Source organism: Hyla sarda, chromosome 1 (genome assembly GCF_029499605.1).
Source record: "Hyla sarda isolate aHylSar1 chromosome 1, aHylSar1.hap1, whole genome shotgun sequence".
Taxonomy (NCBI): domain Eukaryota; kingdom Metazoa; phylum Chordata; class Amphibia; order Anura; family Hylidae; genus Hyla; species Hyla sarda.
Genome location: NC_079189.1, coordinates 465646683 through 465654820, shown reverse-complemented (window position 1 = coordinate 465654820; position 8138 = coordinate 465646683). Strand labels below are relative to the sequence as shown.

At 43.6% G+C, this 8138-nt stretch overlaps 1 long non-coding RNA gene across 2 annotated transcripts in view; it reads right to left on the bottom strand.

Moving 5' to 3' along the window:
• Positions 1 to 1505: 1505 nt before the first annotated feature.
• LOC130285035 (uncharacterized) overlaps positions 1506 to 8138 on the bottom strand; it is a 33371-nt gene continuing 26738 nt past the window's right edge. For both annotated transcript variants that reach the window (XR_008847225.1, XR_008847226.1), the window contains 2 exons: positions 3541 to 3681; positions 1506 to 2047 (listed from right to left, as the gene is read on the bottom strand). This is a non-coding gene — a long non-coding RNA (uncharacterized LOC130285035). The remainder of the gene's footprint in view (positions 2048 to 3540; positions 3682 to 8138) is intronic.

The window sequence follows — 8138 nt, the reverse complement described above, 5'->3', positions numbered from 1 at the left end:
AGCCACTATATGGTGTCCTCATGCTTCAGCCTCATCCAAGCTGTGTCATTCAGCCACTATATGGTGTCCTCAGGCTGCCAACACCTCCACACTGTGCCATTCAGCCACTATATGGTGTCCTCATGCTGCCAACACCTCCATTCTGTGTCACTGAGCCACTATATGGTGTCCTCATGCTTCAGCCTCATCCAAGCTGTGTCATTCAGCCACTATATGGTGTCCTCATGCTGCCAACACCACCACACTGTACCATTCAGCCACTATATGGTGTCCTCATGCTGCCAACACCTCCATTCTGTGTCATTGAGCCACTATATGGTGTCCTCATGCTTCAGCCTCATCCAAGCGGTGTCATTCAGCCACTATATGGTGTCCTCATGCTGCCAACACCTCAACGCTGTGCCATTAAGCCACTAAATGGTCTCCTCATGCTGCCAACACCTCCACGCTATGTCATTCAGTCACTATATGGTCTCCTGACACTGATGCCACCACCAGGCTCTGTCATTGTGCTGCTGTGCGGCAGTGATTCTAAGAGCGATGCCGGTAATCTGCATGTTATTCTGAATAACAGTATTATTTCACTAACCCAGCACACTCCATATGCGTTTTAGAACACAGCAAAGTGTTCTATACCCCTATAGAGGCTGTATGTAGGCTAGAAATAGCCTTTTTTAATATAGATTCGCCACAAAAAAATTAGGATCGAAATAAACTTTTCCAGAATATTCGGCGAATCGGCCTAATCGAATTTTTGAAAAGTTCGCTCATCTCTAATAATTACCTCTGTGTCCAGCGTTAGCACAATGCAGTATTCATATTTGTCGTTGTCAGTGATTGTACTCACACAATGATTATTCTCCCAGCATGACTCCCAGCATGCCCAGACATCATTTGGCTGCCCAGGCATGCTTGGGGTTGTAGTTATGCAACAGCTGCAGGCACATGTTTGGTAAAACCCTGTGTTACAACAGTGTTGCTGCAGGCTTTATTCCTCCTGCAGCCTTGTCAATCAGCCATCTCCAGTCCATGACTCTTGGACACTCTCATGCTGCTGTGGGACTCATCAATGTCCTATACAAAAGTATATTAGAAAAACTATTGTTTTGCCAAGATGTACAACATATAAAAAGTTTTTATATCTGACAATGCCCATTGAAGTCAGAGTTGGATATTCCCACCTTAGTTCAAACAGTGAAAAACTTGGTGGGGTTATCAATGTCCTCAGCTACAAACTCCTCCATAGGAATTATGTAACCCGCTCTAACATATAAGGGGGACTAGGATCTCTCCAATGCCTGGAAAATACTGCATTCACAGCTGCATGAACATGCAGAAAGAGACCTTTTTAACAGAGGAAATAACACTAAAGTATAGTAGGGGTGGCTTTATGATTATGTTTTTGGTCATAGGTATTAATGTAGGAGGCGAGCAAGTCATAGGTCATCCATGATAGGGGGTGTCGGTGTGCGCTGTACAAAGAGTCTCTAAAGTCAGTAAGAGCCCTTTAATATTTGATAAAATCTAGTATTCCCACTGGCTCCAACACATAAACCTGTGCATTGTCAGCCCAGGAAGAAAAGTTGGATTGCAGAAAAGAGGAGGAGAAAAAGGACAATTCCTCATGGAGAATGTACCCTTAAATACAACCACATCCAAGGTATCTAGGCATCCAGAAGAGAAAATGGAGTGATTAAGACTAGTGGGTCTACCAGTGGCTGGAAGCCAAAAAAAATATTTGAGATGAGGGTGGGCCAGAAAGGTTTCCAATTCCACTGTTTTGTCTTCAAATGGAAGTGCCAGTCGAACACCCAGAGAAGGACAAAGCCAGTATAGTACATTTTAGGGTCAGGGAGTCTCGCTCTGCCATGTACCTTTGGGCAAAATAGGACCAGAAACTTATTCTACTCCTTCCTCCTCCACCAGACTAATTAAATGAAGATCAATTTCAGTCTCCTACAGATGATAGATAAATAGGGAAGTGGTCTGACCAGAGCATGGACCCTATCAAGACACAGGTTTTCCAGGAGATAGATGTAAGTAATGCCTACAGAAGAAAAAAAAAACCTCTTACTTAAAATGGATATTTTATTGAACATAAATTAAAAAAAAACATACATTTAAAATCACAGCATGAGATGTTAAAATACAGGCACTGAAATGACAGGTACAGAAGAGAAGAGATGGTAAAGGTAGCATATATACATTGATTACAGGGTATTTGGATCCATATATGGAAAAAACTATGTCTCAAAAAAACAATAGAATAAATATTGACATCACCACAGATTGAGTATGACACAGGAATACAAAGGACATAGATGTAAGTGCATGAAGGGATCAATACTGGTGAACTCACGATAGTAAAAAGCTAGAAATTACAGAACATCCTGCTGCCCGAAACCATACCACCCCACACCTCAATGTACGTTTCGCTTGTGCTTCATCAGGGGATGAAGCACAAGCTTCGTAATAGTTTTTTGTGTTGGTGTTATAGACGTGAGTAAGTCTATAAGTATATGATGCAGTCTAGGGAAGCTGATGTAGATCGCTGTGAGCTGCGTCTCTCTCTGCTCATTCCACTGATCATGTGGGGCTCTAATTGATCAAAACGTTTGACATGTCTTTGTGATAGATAGGGACACTTTAGAAGAGAACTCAAATCTGTGCAACTTTAAATTATTAAAATTATATTGTTGGTGACAACCTGACTGGAGGACATGTGATCACTTTGCACAGAAAACATCTCGTAATCTCTGCAAAATTTACAAATGTTAACTTGTACAAAGGGAAGGATGCACTGATGTAACCTGTTCACTATTACATTACATTTAGAGGTAAATGCAAGTAATAATGTCTATCATTAGTTTTTTAAGGGGAACTCCGGTACATATGTTCTTATCCCCTATCTACAGGATAGGGCATAAGTTTTCAGTCTAATTATATGATAATGAAAACAAGAAAATTACAGCAGCAAACTTCTAGTGCTAAGATATATGTGTAATATAACACGTTTTACATTGCAATACTGCTTTAAAGAAAAATAGAGGTTCTTACCTTACCATTTGGCCAAATAGTGTGCACCATCCCACCACGATTAGGTGACCTCAGGGGCGTAGCTAGAAACCACAGGCAACCCCCCCCCCCCACCACCACCACCACCACCTGAAGACCCTCTTCCCCAATCCCGGACAACCCCTTTACTGGGCTGCACAAAGATATCAGTGACTACAGCACTGATGGGACACAGTCAGGGGAATACACAACAATATAAGTGACTAACAGGCAGGGCCAGAAAGACAAAACAAGCATTGAAGAATAAGCATCCCATTTTTCTGGTGGGGGTCCAACTGCTGGGACCCCCACCAATCACCCAATCAGCTGTTGTAAAGCTATAACTCCCATCACGTCTCAGGCATTATAGGAGTTGTAGTTTTTCAACAGCTGGAGAGCCTACATCGTCACCCATCATCACTGCGGAACTTACAAGTGACTACAGCTGATGGGACAGTCAGGAGAAAACACATTGATATCACTGACCTGAGTGACGTCTTCTCTGTTGTCTTTTCTTTTCTTCTCCATCTGGTCCAGACGTCAGGATTTCTTCCAGCTCCATCTTCTCTGCAGAGTCTGACACCCGGACATCATACGCTCTTCACTTTGTCAGTAGATCCTCATCCTCTGTATGAAGAAAATAATCATTATTATTCTGCTAAATACTTTACCCCTGAATATAATACTGCCACCCACTTTAACCCCTGAATATAAAACTACCATCCACTGTACCCCTTGAATATAATACTGCTACCCACTGCACCCCCTGAATATAAAACTACCATCCACTGTACCCCCTGAATATAATACTGTCACCCACTGCACCCCCTGAATATAAAACTACCATCTACTGTACCTCCTGCATATAATACTGCCACCCACTGTACCCCCTGAATATAATACTGCCACCTACTGTTCCCCCTGAATATAATCCTGCCACCTACTGTTCCCCCTGAATATAATCCTGCCACACACTGTACCCCTTAATATAATACTGCCACACACGTTACCCCATGAAAATAATACTGCCACACACTGTACCCCCTGAATATAATACTGCCACACACTGTGCCCCTGAATAAAATACATACACAACATACATACACAAACGCAATAATACAAACACACATAACACATGTACTCACACATAAAACATACACACATCATACACACACCTCACATAACACATACATGCAAACATCATACATACACATGATACATAATCTCCAGCCTCTAAATGTTTCGCCCTAACAATGGCATTCTCAAGAGGCACATAGTGGCAGTGATCAGATCACTGCCTCTGGAGAACGCCTTTGTTACGGTGAAACATGTATGAGGTTGGCCTGTTGTGTATGTTTTAAATAAGACACTTAGGCAGACACAACTATAAGCGGTGAACTGCAGTACTGCACTGATCATTATCAGGGGTTTCACTCCGGTCAATACATGTAATTTTCTCTTTTTCCTGCCTTAGAGCTATTTTTTTATTTTTTCATTTTGGAGATTTTTATTATATTATATTATTTAATAACTAACAAAAGTTATATTTTAGAGGTGTGCTAATAGGGGTGTTTCACCCCGGGCTTCAGCCCTGGGTCTTGTATTATTGTATTTTTGGCCCCTTACCACCCTTTTGGTGTTGCATTTGTACTTCAGTGACAGCGGCATACACCTGTATACTTATTACATCTTTAACAGTTGTGTAGGATGTGCTGACCAATTTTTTATTTTTATAATTATATGATGACACTTCCTGTACTGTAAAGATCACTTTTTAGCAGTGTGCATCGTAGACAGGATTACAGTGAAAGTTTTATTAGTGTATTTATCAAAAATGAAAATTGCTCTGTTCCAGGGAGAAAGGGTTAAAGAGAAGGTTAACAATCATAAATATTTTTTTTTATTATGCCAATGTAGCTTAAAGGGGAATTCTGGGCAAAAACATCTTATCCCCTATCAAAAGGATAGGGGATAAGATGTCTGATCCCGGGGGCCGAAACTGGAGACACAGCCCCGCATAGGTAGCGGGTGCTGCAGGGAGATCGCAGGGGGTCCCAGCATCCTTTGCATAGGGGATAAGATGTTTTTGGCCGGAATACCCCATTGAAGATAAGTAACTTTGGTCTTCATTTAGAAACAAAATACACCATCACTATCTCTCTTCCATAAACACATATACATACCGTATTTATCGGCGTATAACACGCACTTTTTAGGCTAAAATTTTTAGCCTAAAGTCTGTGTGCGTGTTATACGCCGATACACCCCCAGGAAAGGCAGGGGGAGAGAGGCCGTTGCTGCCCGCTTCTCTCCCCCTGCCTTTCCTGGGGTCTAGAGCGCTGCTGTCGGCCCTTTTCACCCCCTGGTTATCGGCGCCGATAGCCAGGGGGAGAGAAGCGGCGCCGACAGCCAGGGGGAGAGAAGGGGCAGCGGCACCCATTGCCGGCGCCGCTGCCCTGTTACCTCCCCCCATCCCCGGTGGCATAATTACCTGAGTCCGGTCCGCGCTGCTCCAGGCCTCCGTCGTGCGTCCCCGGCGTCATTGCTATGCGCTGAATGGCGCGGCGCATGACGTCAGAGCGCCGCGCCGTGCATAGCAACGACGCTGGGGACGCATGACGGAGGCCTGGAGCAGCGCGGACCGGACTCAGGTAATTATGCCACCGGGGATGGGGGGAGGCAACGGGGCAGCGGCGCCGGCAATGGGTGCCGCTGCCCCTTCTCTCCCCCTGGCTGTCGGCGCCGCTTCTCTCCCCCTGGCTATCGGCGCCGGCACCGATAGTCAGGGGGACAGAACGGGCAGCGGCGCCGATAACCAGGGGGTGAAAAGGGCCGACAGCAGCGCTCTAGACCCCAGGAAAGGCAGGGGGAGAGAAGCAGGCAGCGACGGCCTCTCTCCCCCTGCCTTTCCTGGGGGTATATCGGGGTATACATGCGCACACATGCACCCTCATTTTTTCATGGATATTTGGGTAAAAAACTTTTTTTACCCAAATATCCTTGGTAAAATGAGGGTGCGTGTTATAGGCCGGTGCGTGGTATACCCCGATAAATACGGTATTTGTATACATATACATAATGGCCTAGATTTATCAAACTGTGTGAGAGAAAAAGTGGAGTGATTTTTTCACAGTAACCAATCACAGCTCAGCTAACGAGCTCTAGTGAAAGCTGAGCTGTGATTGGTTGCTGTGGGAAATTCACTCCACTTTTTCTCTCACACAGTGTGATAAATCTGGGCCAATATCTTTATTGGGACATTTAGCCCCTTGCCGCAAATGGACATTAACGTCCATCTGCGGCTCCCGAGGTATGATGCGTGCTCAGCAGGCATATAGGCAACTAGGACCCACGGCTAATGCCGGAAATCGCCGATCGGGCTGATGTCCTGCATTAAACCTTTAGACGCAGTCTAAAACGAAAGTAAACATTGCTGGTTAGCTCAGTAGTGCTGTTCGGGACTGCCGCTGTGAAATCACGGCATCCAGAACAGCTTGCAGGACACAAGGAGGATCCCTACCAGCCTCCTCATTGTCCGATCGCCAAATGACTGCTCTGTGCCTGAGATCCAGGCAGGATCAGTCGAGCGGCGATAACCCTGAGCAATGCTATGCTATTGCATGGCAGTGATCAGTGTAGGAAATCAGTGTGTGCAATGTTATAGTCCCCATTTATAAAGTGTTAATAAATGGGATCTAACCCTTTCCCTAATGAAAGTTTGAATCACCCCCCTTTTCCCATAAAAAACACTGCATGCGTAAATGTCCAAACTATAAAAATATATAATGAGATAAACCGCACGGTCAATGGTGTACATGTAAAAAAATTCCAAAGTCCAAAATAGAGTATTTTTTGTCACTTTTTACACCATAAAAAAATAAATAAAAATGATCAAAAAATCTGATTAAAACAAAAATGATACCAATAAAAATTTCAAGTCACGGGGCAAAATTAGCCCTCATACCGCCCCTTATATGCAAAAATAAAAAAGTTATAGGGGTCAGAAAAGGACATTTTTCAACGTATTAATTTTGGTGCATGTAGTTATAATTTTTTTTTAGTAGTAAAATCAAACCAAACCTATACAAATTGGATATTCTTGCGACCGTATGGACCTACAGAATAAATATAAGGTGCAATTTTTGGCGAAAACTGCACTGCGTAGAAACGGAAGCCACTAAAAATTACAAAATGGCTTCTTTTATTTTTCAATTTTGTAGTGAAATTATGAATAGTAATACAAAGTAAAATTATTGGCGCAAAGAACATGCCCTCATATGGATTTTTAGGTGGAAAATTGAAAGTGTTATGATTTTTAGAAGGTGAGGAGGAAAAAATAAAAGTGCAATAATGAAAAATCGCCAAAGAGGGAAGGGGTTAGGGAAGAATGAGGTATGTTTACAGCATGCTGTCTTGTGCTAAATGATGCCTTATCCTGAGGAGCGGACAGGGAATGAAGAAGGTGCTGCAGTCTCACTGACTGTGTGATAGTCGGCTGTGAAATCAGATGTTTTGAATCAGCTCTGGGCAGGGGACTGGCAGGAGTGCTGTGGGAGGGGAGTAGGCAGTGTGGGAGGACAACGATAAATAAATAGCTGAGGGTATGCAATGCATTCTGGGAATTGTAGTGCTGAGCAACTGCTCAACCAGAAAGTACAGGACAAAATCAAATGGATTTTTGGTGATTTCAGAAATGGGGCAAACAGTTAAGCAATCAAATACTGGTAGAGATGTCGGCACAGCCACATAACCCTAGCTAATGTATAAGACAGACACCAAATCCCTTGAAACAGCTGCAGGTCCCCCGTGGTGCTCAGCAGAACAGGCAGCAAGTCCGTATCAAAATATGAAGACGTAGGGAAACAGCGGCAACTCACCGGAAAGATGCAATAGAAAGTCTTTATTCTTATACCTGCGGGTACAGTATCCAACCGGAGGGAAAGACGTAGTAAACTTCTTACAGGTACCTGTTTGTTTTGTGTTGTAAGTAGTTTACTGCGTCTTTCCCTCCAGTTGGATACTGTACCCGCAGGTATAAGAATAAAGACTTTCTATTGCATCTTTCCGTTGATTCGCCGCTGTTT